We start from the raw sequence: 17,098 nt of genomic DNA, 5'->3' as shown, positions 1-17,098 counted from the left end.
CTTCAGTGAAGGCGAATATAAACACCTTTTTTTTTTACTTTTCTAAATGTTAATTTATGGAAGAAGTGTGTTTTTTATGTAAAGGAGAATACAAACATGAGCAAAACATTCTTATTCAGAACACATGTGGCACCGTGTTCATGCCAAAATACATTTGTTCATAAAAATGCATCATCTCTATGTTAACAAAGAAGAATGAGCAGCACAGTTATAGTCCCAGAGTGCTCTTAATATAAGCATTTAATAATAAAACATTTCTGCCCATGTCCACAGTAATGTCCACCTCAGCTGTGACAGACCGTCTAAAAACCTTTTGATAGAAACAAACAAAAACATGTGGACCTCTAAACTGCCAGCCTGCCTGTGAGCACACGGCTTTAATGAAGAAGCTTTGCAGCTATTGGCAGAGATCTCTACACTGTGTGTGTGTGTGTGTGTGTCATTAAGTTCACCACAAAGTCTACATGTATGACAGACATGTGCTGTTAGGTTGAAGCCTCAAACACAGAGCAGCAGTGTTGTGATTATTTAAATGCACTTTCCAGTAGAAATGCAGGAGAAATGATGTTCTCCATGTCAGCTGGTCAAATATTAATAAGCTGAATGGTGTTGCTGTGCTGGTGCTGGGTGTGTATCTGAGACTGGAGTACTCAGATTACTCTGCACAGTCCTGGGTGTGTATCTGAGACTGGATTACTTAGATTACTCAGATTACTCTGCACAGTCCTGGGTGTGTGGCTGCAGTCTTATTCCCGCACACACTGATAACCCTGATCTCTGATATTCAGTGTCTCTCGGACCATCTGTGGCTGAACAATGCCACAGCAAGTGGGCTCACTGCCACTAGGGGGCACTACACCACTACGAAACAGAGCCACTGCCCCCCCCCCCCCCCCCTCCAGCCCCAGCTCCTCAGGCTCTTTTGTCTGCTATACATTAACGAACCGTCTCTTTCGCAGATAAAACCGTGTATGATTATTTTACCCCCCCGTTCGCCCTCAAAGGCGCCGCTGATCACTGTGGAATCCTTGAGAGATTTTAATTTCCATTGACTCTGGAGATTCGCCAGTGTCACAGGAAGTAGCAGAAATGTAAATGTAATTGCTCTGTTGCTCCATTGAAATGAAGACACTGCTGAAATTAGGCATTTGTGCGGCTGCTTCTCTTTTTTTTAATCTACTCACAGTCGACTTTGTTCAAATGTGGGAAGACGAGTCACACGAGAACAAAAGAGAACAAACAGAATCATCACACACGGGCACGTTCAGGATCGCGCTGCCTAATTTCTCAATAGTCACTGAGAGATCTGGTGTGCAGCTTGTGGCCTTTCAGTGCAGCTACAGTAAACACAGAAATAGAAGAAGAACATGAAAGCTTCTTGGATGTTTGTCCGCATTTCATTTCTGGCTTTGAAAAAGAATGGCACAACATTACTGCTGTGTCCCTGCCTGTGTGTGAAAGCGAGCTGGACACCTACAGGGAACTTTATATGATCTGATCTCTGCTTAAAAACACCGGCTCGTTTCCTCCCCCACAAATGATTTTAAGTCGTCCTAATTGAAAATGTCAGCGCCTGTTGCAGCGTGTTAAGAGAGCAGTGTGGAATTAAGAGCATCTTAAATGGGCCCCGAGGAGCTCGGTTTCATTTCTCCTCGCGTTCATCCTTCTTGGAGCTGTTTGTCCGAGCTGTTCTGCAGGTCTGATGTGAGGGTTCAAGTCACACTTTGGTCAGTTTCTGAATGTTCATGAATCAGATGTTGTTACAAATGTTACAAATGTTACAAATGTTACAAATGTAACAAATGTTACAAATGTTACAAATGTAACAAATGTTACAAATGTAACAAATGTTACAAATGTTACAAATGTAACAAATGTTACAAATGTAACAAATGTTACAAATGTTACAAATGTAACAAATGTTACAAATGTAACATTTGTTATTTGTTACAACAAATGTTACAAATGTTACAAATGTAACAAATGTTACAAATGTTACAAATGTAACAAATGTTACAAATGTTACAAATGTAACAAATGTTACAAATGTAACATTTGTTATTTGTTACAACAAATGTTACAAATGTTACAAATGTAACAAATGTTACAAATGTAACAAATGTTACAAATGTTACAAATGTAACAAATGTTACAAATGTAACAAATGTTACAAATGTTACAAATGTAACAAATGTTACAAATGTAACAAATGTTACAAATGTTACAAATGTAACAAATGTTACAAATGTAACAAATGTAACAAATGTTACAAATGTTACAAATGTAACAAATAGCACCAATATATAAAAATCGCTCAATTATAAATATCAAGAATATTACAGAGGTGGACATTTGACTCTAACCTGCGGACTTTGTCATTTGCTATTCTACTGTGCAGCGTGTGAAAAATATGATTATTATTATTTTCATAAAGAAAAACACACACCGCGTGTGCTCACTGCTGTTTCACATTTAGTCAGCATGAATGAGAAGGAAAGTGTGTGAAATATTAGCTGTGTGACATCACACATCACCGTAGGAACACGGGCGTTTGGCTCACACCACCCGAAGCGTCGCCTTAACATGTTTAACAAAGACGGCTAATAGGAAACGTTGGCAGACTTCAATCCGCACAGCAGCCTCTGTGTGTGTGCGTGTCAGTGATTCCTCACATCCTCGTGGTACGCTTTCATCAGTCCCAGGGGCCCATTCATTTCCTCTCTTCCTCCTCTTCTTCTCCAGCATCATCACAGTCACCCCTCACTTCATTTCTCATTTTTTTCTCCCACAGTTTAGTGGCTGCTGGTGGAAGTGTTGGCTGAGGGCCGTGAAGCACACAGTACATCAATTAATCCAGCAGTACTGGGTTCCAGGACGTGTGCGTGTGTGTGTGTGTGTGTGTGTGTGTGTGTGTGTGTGTGTGTGTGTGTGTGTGTGTGTGTGTGTGTGAAATGCTCAAATCTAATTATTCTCTACCTCTCCTCGTAGCAGGGATGTGGCTTAGACAGACTGCTGCTGGCTCAAGGTTTTCATTGCTGCACTACCTCTCTCTCTCTCTCTCTCTCTCTCCCTCCCTGCATCCTACCTTACCCCACCTTCTTCCTGGTTCATCTATCCTCCTGCCCCCTGTTTTATCTTCCCCTCTCTCCTCTATCACTCTCTCACAGATGCCACATCACACCACACACTTTCCCTCTCTCTCTCTCTCTCTCTCCCATCTGCCTGCTTTCTCGCTCGCTCCACCAGCTTGTCGCCGGCTGTCTGTTCATTTGCCACGGCAGAGCAACAACTGGCTTCTTTCAGTGCTGGAGAGCAGCAGGAAAAGTGGAAGGAGAAGAAGAAGAAGTAGAGGAGGGAAAAGGAGAAGAAGAGGAGCTCTTTTGTGAAGCGTCCTTTCGCTCGTCCCTCTCTGGCAGCGGCAGCCGCAGCATCCGTACCGCTGCCTCCGTCATCCGCCGCTCTCGCTGCTGGATGCTCCGTCTCCTGCCGGGATCTGCCTCCACCTTCTCCTCAGGGAGCTCTTCCTGGAACTGGGAGGGGGGAGGGAGATCACCACCTCCCAGTTTGCCACGGACCCTCAGCGAGGCGAGGAGAATTGTAGGAGAGCTGAGGAGAGGCGCCACCCTGAGTGACAGGAGGAAGCAGGGTAAGAGGCCAGAGTGGCACGCACAGAGCTCGCACTTCCATACTTTGCCGTCTCCATTTGCACATCCTGTGAAGCGCAGAAAAAAAAAAGCTGGCTTCTACATCACCTCCATCAGCCTGCTCTCCTGTCTGCACTCATCATCCTCACCAGACTGTGGGCACTTTGTGTGAAAGCAAGGTCCTGAAAGTTGAGTGGAGACAGGAGGGAGTAACTGCAGGTCCTGTGCAAAGAGGAAGGAAGCAACAGCATCCTCCTGATGTGTGCTGCTGCTCTTCCAAACAAAGACTGACACGCTCGTAGTAATCTGATGAGACTCCAGGGAGCTTCCACTCTACAATCAATGATACTTGGGCCGGCCGACCTCTCTCAGTGTGTGTGTGTGTGTGTGTGTGCAGGCTGGCCTGGCTGAGTCGAGCTTAAGTGAAGAATAGAGGAGGGGATGCTAGGTTAGCCTCTCTTCCCTCTTTGTCTCGTTCCTCCTCAGTCTTGGTGCTGCTGACTCTGATCATCAGTTTGTTTCTGCTTCAGCTCATCTGCACGTTGGGATTTCTCATCCTGTCACATCATCTGTTCCTCCTGTTAAATATGATTTTTCAGTCCTCAGGAACAATGAAACAGTTCATTTAGTGCCAGCGTGACAGAGGCACACACTGACAACCTTTTACCAAAGCAGCCACAGACTGATTGTGGAAAAAAAATCAATGGAACGATTTCGGATCAGCTTAGCTGGAGCGTGCTCTTTGTGTTCAGCCGGCTAGTTTAATTAGAATAGAACGGAATAAATTTGCTTGAACTTTTCATCCATTATTCATGCGTCACCCACCGACATTTAAATACATCGCTTTAATTTCAAAAATAAAGAAATAAATCTGCCAAACTAACATTTAGGATTTAAAGTCCATTTTAAAGTTAACAAGTTGCAACAAGTAAACTCTGTAAACGTGACAAAACGCTTGCTCTTCCAGTAAATAGCCTGCTCCGGTACAGACACCTGCAGAAACACAGGAGTATTTCATAAAATCAAACAAATGAGTTGCCTGCATGCGCTGCCCCCTCCCTCCCTCCCTCCCTCCCGTTGTATAATCCATGTGTTGATTTCTCTGCCTGTCCCGTGGGGGTGGGGAGGGGATGGTAATGGAGTGTACGGGGCTATTGTCACACCACAGCAGCTCCTGGCCTGACCTGCCTAACCCTCCGTCTCCCCTGTGTGTGCCCCCCAGCCCCCCTGTCACCCTCCACCCCCTCCTTCCCAGGTCTCACGGGGAAGAGCCGGATGAGCACCGGGAACCAAAACTCCCCATTGCTTCGGACTTTCGGGAGATCTGGGCGGTGCTGGCGGGCTGTAGTCCAGGTGAGAGACGGCCGCCGTTTCTCACGCTCCCCCTGTCGCTTGCAGAGATGCACAGAGCCGCGAGCGACTGAATCGATGTAACGTGAGCTTCTTCACACCCTTTTCTCTCTGTTTTCTGTGTCTCCCTCTGACACCCTCTTGCCGGCTTGGATTGAAAATGCCACCATTGTCAATTTTCTCCTTTGCAGAGGAGCCATTGATGGAGCGTAGCCTCACGCTGCGGCGAGGCGTCTTCAATCAATGCACTGGCCACTCTCTGTGTATGTGTATGTTTCTGTTTGCCACCGGAGCCTGAAGGGGGGCTGCTGATGGCAGCGGCGATGGCCACGGTGGTGATGGTGGTGGTGATGATGATACGATGGCAGTGGCGCCGCTCACGTGCTTTCTGGCTTAGCTCCCCTGTTTACTGACAGACTCTCTTCGGTGACGGGTATTCTTGGGTGGATAATACAGATCACGTTGTTATTGCTTAAGAATACGCGTAGTCGAGGAGAGTCCTCTCTTCGCCCAATACCCCTCAGCCCCACCCCCCGCACTCACCCACCTCACCTCCCCCCCGACAAAACACCACCCAACCACGGAGGTCTGTCAGGTTGGGTGAAGCCACACCTCCACGCTCCACCTTCCTATAAAGAAAACCCATCTCTTCTTTGATTTCCGCTGCATCCCGCTGTCTTGCCTTCCCGCCCACTTCCTGTGTGCTGAGCCACGGTGTGAGGTCGACAGTGTCCTCGTGTCTGTCCCACCATGCATCTGTCGGTGTGTCTCTGTCTGCGAGGCGTGGCGTGTGGATGCAGTCTTTCAGTGTGTGTGTTGTTCTTTGAGGGAAACGCTGGATTGTTAGACGTGTGCATGTGTGCGTGTCCCTGCAAACCCAGCCTGGCAGCAGCGGCAGCAGCAGCCTGAAGCCTTCCCATCAGGAAGGACGCATTCTCCCACGCGAGCAACAGGTTTCTGTGCTGAGCTGGATCTGCATTAATGCTCCCGCCTGGCACGCTGTGTGCCGACAACACGAAACAAGCAAAGATAAGGTGCCAGATTTAAACATAGGAACTAAAGCGCGGCTCATCAGGTGTAATATCTTTACATCTTTCATTTCCTTGGTCTGCACTGGACCGGCTGCACCTTAGACTCCAGGGCTGTGTGTGACAGGTGCACACTCACACTGGGTATGCAGAAGAAAGGGGTTTTTGGTCCTTGAAGGTTTGGAAATTAGTCAATTAATAAAAAAGATTATTAGCACAATTGGAGATAAATGATCTGACCACGCCTCCAAACACGCCTCTAGCTCTACAAGCTTCTCGTTCTTGTTTTCTTGCCCTTTTTCACTTCTTCTCTTCTCATTAGTAAACAGGGATCCCTCCAGTGCTTTCCCCAAACTAATCCTTTATCTGCTAAAAACGCTGTCAAAGCTAAAATAAGGACGTGGGCCCAGCCTGTGAATGCATCATCGAGGAGCAGGATGAAGGCTCAATTCTGTCTGACACCGAAGATGCCAACGACACCGAGAACATACTGCGAGTGTGTGGTGATGGCTTCAGACTGAGCGTCAGTCCTCGTGTGCACACGCTGCAGCGCTCCAGCTAAACAAAAACTACCATAAAAGCTGTGTGATTAAGTTTGGCTTCATTAGAGTGCGACAGCGTGGGCCTGTAATATTTACCGAGGGGCCAGTGGACGTCCACCGGCTGCAGCCACAGAGTGGAACCTCTTTTCTTCAGCTCCGTGCATTTATTCTGTGCTGAGCTGCCTCTTGTGTTCCCCCTTTTTTATGCAAATGGCTGCTCAAATGGCATTTATCGCAGCGAGGTTTACGCCACATGTAACACCGCTGCTGCCGCCGAGCCTCACACACACTCGCGCACGCACACACTCGTAGCTGAGAAAACAAAATGTCCACCACGAGCAGTCGACAGCTCAATTTATGCACTGAGGAAAGCGGCGTCTGGATAAACAATTACCCCTGGCTCAAACGGTCTATAACCAGCTTTCTCTGCGTCGCCAGCCGGGCCGATACATCATGAATATGGATTCCATCTCCATGTCTGATGGCACATTCTGAACCTTAACAGCCGTGTAAAATCCATTTAAACACTTAATAGGATCAGCTTGAGTCATACAGCCACGTCCTCACATGTAGCGCCTCCCGTCATTGTGTGCCGCAGATCCTCGCGCTTTTCCAAGCCTTTAAGAAGCAGTTTCTGAGCTTTGCTGCCACGTCGGATAGAAAAGTTAGCCGCAGAGTCACTTAGACATGCTTGTGACTGTAATTATACAAATCATCCCAGTCATTACCGCTGCACATTATTCCAATAATGCAATTAATGCTTAACACTTGGCTTAGCTGATAATTAGCGCTCCTTTGCTCGTGGAAACAAACAGAGCAACATGCTTAAATGTGTGTAGGAGGATGTACACCACGTCCACTGTGCTCTCGCTGTTTGCTACCTGCAACTGTGTTTGTTGCTGCTGCGGGGCTTCAGCTGTCATCTCATGTTGCATCGTGTAAACACCTTCCATCCAGCTCCACCGCTGCGCCGTTAGCCTGCGATGATTCCTTTGTTTGCATTAAAAAGCAAACAGGTGCATCGAGGCAGTCGACTGATTTTGGACTCTTCAGCGGTGTGTGATGAGCACACCGCGATGTGGTGTAAAGTGTTGTGTTAGTCGCTGTGTGTGCCAGCCTGTGTTTGGACTGTTTCAAAAGAGCTGCTCTGCTGTGAAACCCACTGTTGACATGTCCTGTCAAATGCAACGCTCGATTTCTTTGAGGCGTGGATGAATGAGGCATTGTGTGCTGAGAGTGACGCCTATCTAAAGTGCATGTGTGCTCCTGTGCTCGTGCACGAATGCTGTTGTGCGCTGACGACGCGCTGCTGCAGCTGCTGATGACTACGGTGATCCCTTTAAGCTAACCGCTGTTTTCAACACATGTGAGGTTGTCCTGTACGTGTGCCTTATTTCTGTCAATAAATTGTGGCTGTAAATACAAATAAATCCGTCTCTTCAAATTGAAGTGTGAAACGAAGCATTAATTAACAACTTGTGTACACACACACACACACACACATTGATGTGGAAAGAGGCCTTTACTGTGTGCTTGAGGCCTGTTTCATATCATAACACAAAATAAAAAATACACGAGGTGAGAGCTGCATCAGTGTTAAATATTTAACATAACTTCACACACTCTGTCGGCTTTTTCACCTCAGAGAGTAAAAACAAAACCATCTCTTCTGTTCTGCTCAGTTAAGTCCAAAGAAGCGTAAATATCCAGTGTATTTAAAAAAGGCAGACGAGCTGTGAAACTTTCATTTGTAAATAGTAGATATTTTTTACTAAATTGTTTCTTCAAACTACACACACGAGCAGTAACGGCTAAAAAACGTGACTGATTTTAAAATCGATTCCTCTTTTTCAAAAAGAGCCGTTTTTATCCTTCTTATTTTCACTTCTTTACATTAACTAATAGTTTTCATCAGCTCAAAAAAACAAAGAAAAGCAAGAAAAGAAATATTAATACACTCCTGAAAAATGTGTTGTGACCTGACAAGATCCACCAAAGGATTTGCTGCTGGGTTTGCTTCAGCCTCTGCAGCCTCTGACCTGCAGGCTCTACTTCCTGCTGCACGGGTTCAGCACGCATCATCATTTTGGTTTTCTACTAAAGACTGAAAATTTTAAATAACAATAAAAAAGATCTTCTTTTTCATAATATATTAAAACTGTTCGGACAGCCTTGAGGACAAAACGCTTTTCATTTTAATTCACAAAGAAAAAAACCCACAGATGAAATTCAGGGAACATTTAACTGCAGTTAATTAATCGTTATTTATTGTTAAAAGACAATGAAATATTTTTAATAGATGCCACTGAAGTTTAAAAACTTTATGAATGGTAAATAAACATGATTACAGCAGAGGAACATGTGGTGCTTTTATAAAACACAAACACTTGTTGCAGAGGCAGACGGGATGATGAGGGTCATTGTTTTTATTTGGATCGGCCGAGCCACCGAAACACAACCGAGGACTGTGGCGTTGATCCGCCTGCATGTTGAACGGTGATGCTGTGATGCATCCAGAGCGCCTTTAACGAGCGTCTACGTGTTTGTGGTTCGTTTGCACCCGTCTCACCTTTGCTTGAATTATTCAGAACGTGCTCAGCAACGCAACTTTGTTACAGAACAACAGCTGGTCATCACTGAAAAACACATATAAAAATGTAAGTAAATATAGTGAATATACAAATAGAAATATAACGTAATCGTCTCTTATATAATAAATATTATATTTATTCTTTTTTTTTTAAACCACCAAAATAGTGACATAAATAAAATGAAGTCATATCTACTAATAAATAAAATCTGCTAATAATTATTATGAATCGGGGTAAAACACCAAATAACATGAAAACAACACACTCACTTTACAATTTGTCATTGATGGTTATGATGGGTTTTTTGCATGTTGGGTTAATTGGTGATTATAAATTGGGTGGAATGGTTGGTGCAGCCAGACTGTGACAGCTGCGATCAGGCCCCTGTGAACATGAATGAGTTGGATAAGCAGGAAAAAATATAATATAATGAAAATATTGAGCCTACAAAGTCCATTGAGGTGATTCAGTATAAAGTGACTCATTACTCTCATCAAATAACAGAACGACATCATATTTTAGCGTGAGACCTCTCTAACCCACAACTACTAAAAAACGAGAGAAGCTGACGCCATTGTTATTCACACCAGATTACTGATCTACTCGCATCCTCTTATCACTAAGCAACAGATTAGCATATTACATCCTATTTAATTTAGCCTGCAAATACCCCGAGCATCTTAGTGCCTTTTATCTCTTGTAATCCTGTTAAAACCACAGTAATTGGAATCACAGAAATAACCCCACTAGACCAGAAACACTCAGTGTAGCCGAGGAAAATTCACAGTTTTTATTGGACAGCAGTGATTCCAAAAGACAAAATCTATTTAACAATATCAGCTGTTTTCTTTCATTCAATCATTTTTCAAACAGGACATTTAGTGTAAAAGGTAAAAAGAAACCCAGTCGAGTCTGAAAACAAAAGTGTGGACTGGAAGTTCAAACATGGCTCTTTTTGTATGTTGCCGTGTGTTATTAGGAAGGAGTTTACAGCCCTGTGAAAGCTGCACAGCTATTGGTTGGGGATGTTTTCAGGCCACTCATTACTTATTAAACACACTATTAGTGAAAATTGACAGTAATGATGGGAAAGATAGAACCCAGGCTCATTTGGCAGAACCGCCACAGGAAATATTCAGCTTTTGTACCAATTAATTATGCATCATCTTTACTTTGCTCTCTGTAGACCGAAACTGGGTGTAATGTAGCAGAACACACTGCAGTAGGTGAAAAGGAAAAACCCTCGTTACAAACAAATAGAAAGATTTTATTTCGTACGCTCAAGCGCGTTTAAACAAAATACTTTAAAGCCAAATGGATTTGAATTTTAAAAGAGGTTGTGTTATAGACAAAGGTCAGTTTCCCTCACGTTGAAAACAACAAACAACGAAATAAACGATAAAATGTTTTGGTATTTTCCCGTCTACGCCGATGCTTTTACCTTAAAAAAGCAGAGGAAGCTGTGCACTTTCATTATGTTTAGTTTAATACAGCAACTGCTCTAATCTTGAATCACACTCGGTTCTATATTTTTATTCTTTGCAGCAGATCCCGGATGCTGTGCCAAACCACCACTGATTATACTCCACTAACAAGCGCTGTGTGGGCATCGCAGCCCGTTATAGCTTACTCCTGCGTGGTACAGGGCTCCATTGTTTTCCAGAAATCATTAAAAACACATCAGTGAGCCACGCTGGTGTGCTCGGTGACATGTTTCTTCATTATCACGACACACACACATATGATATCTGTTTAAACCCGGTCGCACACACACTGTCCTGATGCTGCACCAGACCACCGGGTCTGGGTTCAAATGCTGTGGAAGGCAGATGTTGGCGTTGTCCACTTCCTGTGTAAACACTGAGCTCCATCTCTGGAGGTGTGTGCTGCTTCTTTTCCTCTTTTGTAAACGTCTGTTTTCATCTTTAACAATCGCTGGTTTTTAACAAAGCAACACACAAATCAAATTATTCTTACATGCTGTTAATTTGTTTTTAGGGAAATAGAAAATGCTTGTGTGGATTATAAACTGACTTACATAATACAGCATAATGAATATATTTGATTTGATTTAAGCATGAATCATCTTCAATTGTTTTGTTTGTCAAATCTGACTCATCACAAGTATTTATCATTATTTATTTCCTCTTTTGTAACGGACAAAATATTATGTTTGTAAATGACTGCTGTGATAAACTTCAATCTGCACATTTAAAAAACAACACAGGTCGACCAAAGCGAAAAAGTAAACAAACAAACACAAAGAGAACAAAACAAAACTCGTCACAATTAAAAGCTCGGGAGTAAAGATGTGTTGTTACATCTTATTTACTGATATCATCTGACAGTGACGTTCAGCCCTGATTAAAGCCTCACACTGGATATGTGCACTTAGTTAATTATGTAAAGGCTCCACTGACTTCAGTCAAACTACATGGAGGTAAAACTCCGTTGCTGTCAGTGGCCTGTTTGCTAATACGCTCACAATCCACGCTGATCATGTTATCCTTATCTTACAAGTCTTAATTCTGTGGCTTTTAGTTTTTAAATTTTTACTGTTTTTAACTTGTATTGTGTCTTTTACCTGTATTGCTATGTATCGCTTTTATTTTTATTTATTTATTTTTTAAAATCTTTTTAGTTTCAAATAGTTGTACAGCACTTTGTTTGAAAGCGCTTTATAAATAAAGTTATTATTATTATTATTATTATTATTATTATTATTATTATTATGTTCACAAAGATAATAAAAGAAAAATATCACTGAAAGATAATTTCACTAAGGCAATGATGATGACTGTAATTTGTTTAATGTAGTGCAGCAACGTATACACTGTAAAAACTGTGACTAGAGGTTACTTAAAAAACCTATGGCAACAAAGTGACACTTAATTTACTTACTTAAGTAGATTTTAATTTCAAGTGATTTATGTAAAATTTAGATAAAATGTTAATTAAATTTCCATAAAAAGCAATAATAGATATTATTAACATTCTCTTGTAAATATGTGTTGAATTTAGGGACAATTTTTCATCGTGTGTTTAGATGTTTTATGGTTCTGCAAACCTTTTGTAGGGCGGATGTTATTTATTCCCTCGTTTCCATTTTAAAGTCTTTAACTCTACATGTTGGTATATTTAAACCTTTTATCACTTGCATAAAATCAATATGATAAAACAGACAGACTCAGGAGAGAATCAGTAGCTTTTAATATCAGACGTGTTGCAATGTTTTGTTTTTTAACAGTAATCTGAAGCATACGTCCAACATTTAATAAATGCTCTTCCACCCTATAAGTCAAAACATTAGCACCCCCCAAAAACAAACTCATGATTGCAGATTTTTAAACCCACAGGAAATCGTGTGATTGTTTTCACTTCATTTAGCCGTTTCAATATATTCAGAAATATTCAGAATCTCAGAAAAAGCAGGAAGCAGCATCACGAGCAGCTCAGGACCATCGTCGTAGCAGCAGCAGGACGGGGACAGTGAGGAACAGCTTAAAGCGTCTCCTGAGCTGCTCTATTCCCCTCACTGAATCACGATAACAATCCTGGCTCTCCTCCTCCTCGTGCCCCCCTCTGCCCAAACCACCCACCAACAGCCAGGATAATGTGGTTTCCGCCAACAAACCCTGTCTGCAGTATTAATCAATTGGAAATGTGCTGCATTTCCTCTCTTCCTGAGACAAAAGCACATTGATGTTTGTCTTTGCTTCTTTCCCCTTCTTTTGCTAGCTGTAGCATAATATTGACTCTAACGAAGTACCTCGTGGAGCTACACAAATTATCCTGCAGTTAATAACTATGTTTTTGATTTTCATTGAAGGACGGCCTCCCACCTCCCCCGACATGTCTATAATGTGTCTTTGACTATTTTCTACATTTATTTCTGACGTCCAATAAGGGATGAGTGCTCGACTACCAGCATTGTAGCCCTAATAACAGTAAGTGGCTCTGCTATCAAATATGCTGGCACTCATTTAAACAAGGGCCACTATGAAATGTGTCCACATCAGTGGCTCCAAGACAGAGACCTAAGCAATCTATTTAAAAAGCAATCTATTTCTCGCTGTTGTGGAGATTGCACAGATTGACTGGGGGAGTCTGAACTTGATCCACCCTCCACTCCACTTTTATCTCACAGCTCTTCTCCAACTCTCTGCTCTGGGCTGCTTGTAAAGAAAAGGGGAGAAGGGGGAGCTTTTCCTGTAATGCATCCATTAAAAAAACAACCCAAAATGAGCTCAGCACTGATGAGAGCTTCTTATAAAGCCGCTGCGCTCGCGTTTCATAGCCAACACTATAAACTCTTAGCCAGAGATTAACATGGCCACAGCTTGAGAGGAAAATCATTTCAATTGTTGCCTCAACAATATATGAAATTAAATAAATCTGTAATGCATACAAAGAAAATCAAAATTGAAGATTTTCCTCAACTTTTAGTTTTTAGTTATGAATGTTTCCTTTTTTCATTTTTGTCCACTAACAAGCTTTTGAAAAGCTTTTTCACATCCAGAATAATCTTTATTTATCTCATATTGGGCTTCATTTGATCATCTAAAACAAGGCATTTTATCTTCAACCCTACAGTCTCTCTGATTCTGATTGGCCACATGAGCCATTCATGCTTTCATTTTGCTGTTTTATTTGCTCTTGTTGCTGATGGACCAGCAAAAATGCTGGTGAGAGACTTCAATTGTATCTTATCTACTTGTCATTTAGTCAAATATAGTTTCTGCATAAATAAAACAACTCTGGGTTATTTTTGAGCAGAGAAACAGAAAAAATGAGACGTATGCTGTAGATGTCTTGGGCTGCAGTCATTTGAGAAACTGATGAAGGTAAATTGTCCCCATTGCCAGTCTTGGCAGCCGGGGGTCAGTCCGCCAGGGCCTCCGCTCCTTAAGTAGATTTTAATTTCACACAATGCACCCGACCCCTATGGCGCCTCCTGCAGGTGGTGGGCCTGTGGGAGGATGGGCCCATGTCTCCTCTTCGGGCTGTGCCCAGCCGGGCCCCATGGACTAAGGCCCGGCCACCAGACGCTCGCCCTCGGGCACCCTCCCCGGGCCTGGCTCCAGGGCGGGGCCCCGGTAACCCTATCCCAGGCAGGGTAAACTGTTCCCTCGATGTTCTTTTCATTAAGGGTCTTCTGAATCGCTCTTTGTCTGGTCCCTCACCCAGGACCAATTTGCCATGGGAGACCCTACCAGGGGGTAAAAGCCCCCAGACAACATAGCCCCTGGGATCCCTGGGACACACAAACCCCTCCACCACGATAAGGTAGCGATTCACGGAGAGGCAGGTTAATTGAAAAAGAAAAAAACAGCAACTTTTAAAACAGTGAAGTGGTGTAGCCATTAATCATTTTGTATGTATTCCATTATTATTCATGCATTTCCTTTGAAATGAACTAAATTTTAAAGCAATATTGCAGCCTTACTGAACAATCCAAGTTTTACTTTTATCTGGCAACTTAAAAACAGGTGATTTTTTTATGATACAATAGTTTTTTTCAATGTATTTTTAGCTTTATTAAGATGGAAAACCAGGAAGAGAATTCCTCTTCACTGCCAACACTAGCCAGCTTCCTCTACCAGTCACAACTGCCAGATGTCAGAGGTTTTCAGCCAGATGCTCAGCTGCACGGCCTCTTCACCTTTCCCTTCTGTACTTTCCTGCTCATTGTGTCAGATGTTTAGTTACTCCTCAGCATCTTTTAACAATAACCATACCGTTAATAAGCGTAGCCTGTTTGCAGCTGTGGAGGAGACCCGCTTCGCACCCTTGAAAAACCCAAAGCTTTCCAGGCCCCTGTAGCTGGTGCAGCTGAAGGTAGCATCTGGGAAACAGGAGAGCTGGGTGACAGTGAGGAGGAAGTACTGACACATGGTTACCTCAATCGGAGGTCACTAAAATCAATATTGAATCGGTGTGCAACTTTGTCAAAACAATGTTGGACTCTGTAGTTTTCTCTGGATTATTAGTGGATTATTATTTATTCTGTAATATGGTTACAGCATGATGATTATTTTAGTTTAAATTAATCAGCACCCCTGAGTTATACTAATGGTCAGAATAGTCAAAGCACAGCCCGAGGTGGGATGGCAGCAATCTCTCACAGATGTAATATTATCTACAGCTACTCTTAGTACCATTGATGTTAAGTTAGACTCTTTTTCTCCAATCGATCTTTCTGAGTTAACTTCAATAATTACTTCCTCCAAACCATCAACGTGTCTTTTAGACCCCATTCCTACAAAACTGCTCAAAGAAGTCCTGCCATTGATTAATTCTTCGATCTTAAATATGATCAACTATCTCTAATAATCGGCTATGTACCACAGGCCTTCAAGGTGGCTGTAGTTAAACCTTTACTCAAAAAGCATCTCTAGACCCAGCAGTCTTAGCTAATTATAGGCCAATCTCCAACCTTCCTTTCATATCAAAAATCCTTGAAAGAGTAGTTGTCAAACAGCTAACAGATCATCTGCAGAGGAATGGTTTATTTGAAGAGTTTCAGTCAGGTTTCAGAGTTCATCACAGCACAGAAACAGCTTTAGTGAAGGTTACAAATGATCTTCTTATGGCCTCTGACAGTGGACTCATCTCTGTGCTTGTCCTTCTTGACCTTAGTGCAGCATTCGATACTGTTGACCATAATATCCTATTAGAGCGATTAGAACATGCTGTAGGTATTACAGGTATTGCACTGCAGTGGTTTGTATCATATCTATCTAATAGACTCCAATTTGTGCATGTAAATGGAGAGTCCTCTTCACACACTGAGGTTAATTATGGAGTTCCACAGGGTTCGGATTTTTGAATTTTTGGCCATCAATTTCTGGAGCAAAGACTACTCAAATTGTTGGAACTTTTGGTACAACCCTGTCTGGATTACGACTTTGATACAGGATATTGGACTGGACTAACGGAGTTAACGAGGTACTTGCAGGCTAGCCAACACGTTACCAGGCTAACAGCTGACTGAGGAATCAGCTGACTGAACCTGCTACCAGGGTAACCAGATAAAATGGGGCCAAAGAGGACAAAAGTCTCTTGACTTCATAATGGAGGAAATTTCTACTATCAGGTTGCAGCAGAAAAATATCATTGAAATTGTGGAGGAGGTAAAGCTCCTCCGCATCCAAAATGCCGAAAAAGATAAAAAAGATTGCATACCTGGAAAGTAAGGTCGCTGACCTGGAACAATCACTGGGCTCCATATTAAACCCCGGTCATACGCTCAGGCGGTGACCGCTGACAGCAATGGGGAACCTGGAGAGCTTGACATTAGCTACACGGAACAACAGGTGGCTGCTTTCCCGCGGTCCAAAGGGATTGCCCTGGACTGTAACTCTGTCGAAGCATGCCACCCTCTTCCCAGGAGGAACGGCAACATACCGGCTATTATATTAAGGTTTGTAAATCGAAAGCACAAGATTATGCTGCTGAAACAAGGAAGAAAATTAAAAGGATCTAATGTCTTTATCAATGAACATCTAACCAAACACAACGCTGAAATAGCCAAAAAAGCGCGACACCTTAAGAAGCTGGGAAAAATCCAAAGCACTTGGACGACAAACTGTAAAATATTCATTAAACTAAACGGATCACCAGAGGAAGCCAAAGTTCTGACCATTAAAAATATGGCAGATCTCGAAAAATATCAGTGAGCAACACGATCTGGACGCCAAACAAGGTAACAGACAACCACACACTCACTTATGACACACACTGGAAGGAAGAACTCAGATACATCTGGAAGAAACAGCTGCATCAGTCAGACAGTTGCAGAATATGATCAATTGGAACTGAAAACATTTAACTATATGGATCACAATACACAGGACTTGGAATATGAAACAGATCCAGACAACAACTTCTTCTCATCTAACAATAACAATTGCTGCTACTATACAAATAAAGACTACAATCAG

General features: G+C 42.7%; 1 long non-coding RNA gene and 1 pseudogene across 1 annotated transcript; both read left to right on the top strand.

Moving 5' to 3' along the window:
• The first annotated feature begins 3,491 nt into the window (after positions 1–3,491).
• Positions 3,492–8,013, top strand: LOC118455328 (uncharacterized). Its single transcript, XR_004844110.2, has 2 exons — positions 3,492–3,646; positions 4,867–8,013. It is a non-coding gene; the product is annotated as an uncharacterized LOC118455328 (long non-coding RNA).
• A 6,685-nt stretch (positions 8,014–14,698) lies between these two features.
• LOC148101093 (uncharacterized) lies at positions 14,699–16,834 on the top strand (annotated as a pseudogene).
• The last annotated feature ends 264 nt before the right edge of the window (positions 16,835–17,098 follow it).

The sequence above is a fragment of the Neolamprologus brichardi genome, chromosome 9 (assembly GCF_056152115.1).
Source record: "Neolamprologus brichardi isolate AB-2024 chromosome 9, ASM5615211v1, whole genome shotgun sequence".
Taxonomy (NCBI): Eukaryota; Metazoa; Chordata; class Actinopteri; order Cichliformes; family Cichlidae; genus Neolamprologus; species Neolamprologus brichardi.
The sequence above is the reverse complement of the archived record's forward strand: the minus strand, read 5'-3'. Positions and strand labels throughout refer to the sequence as shown.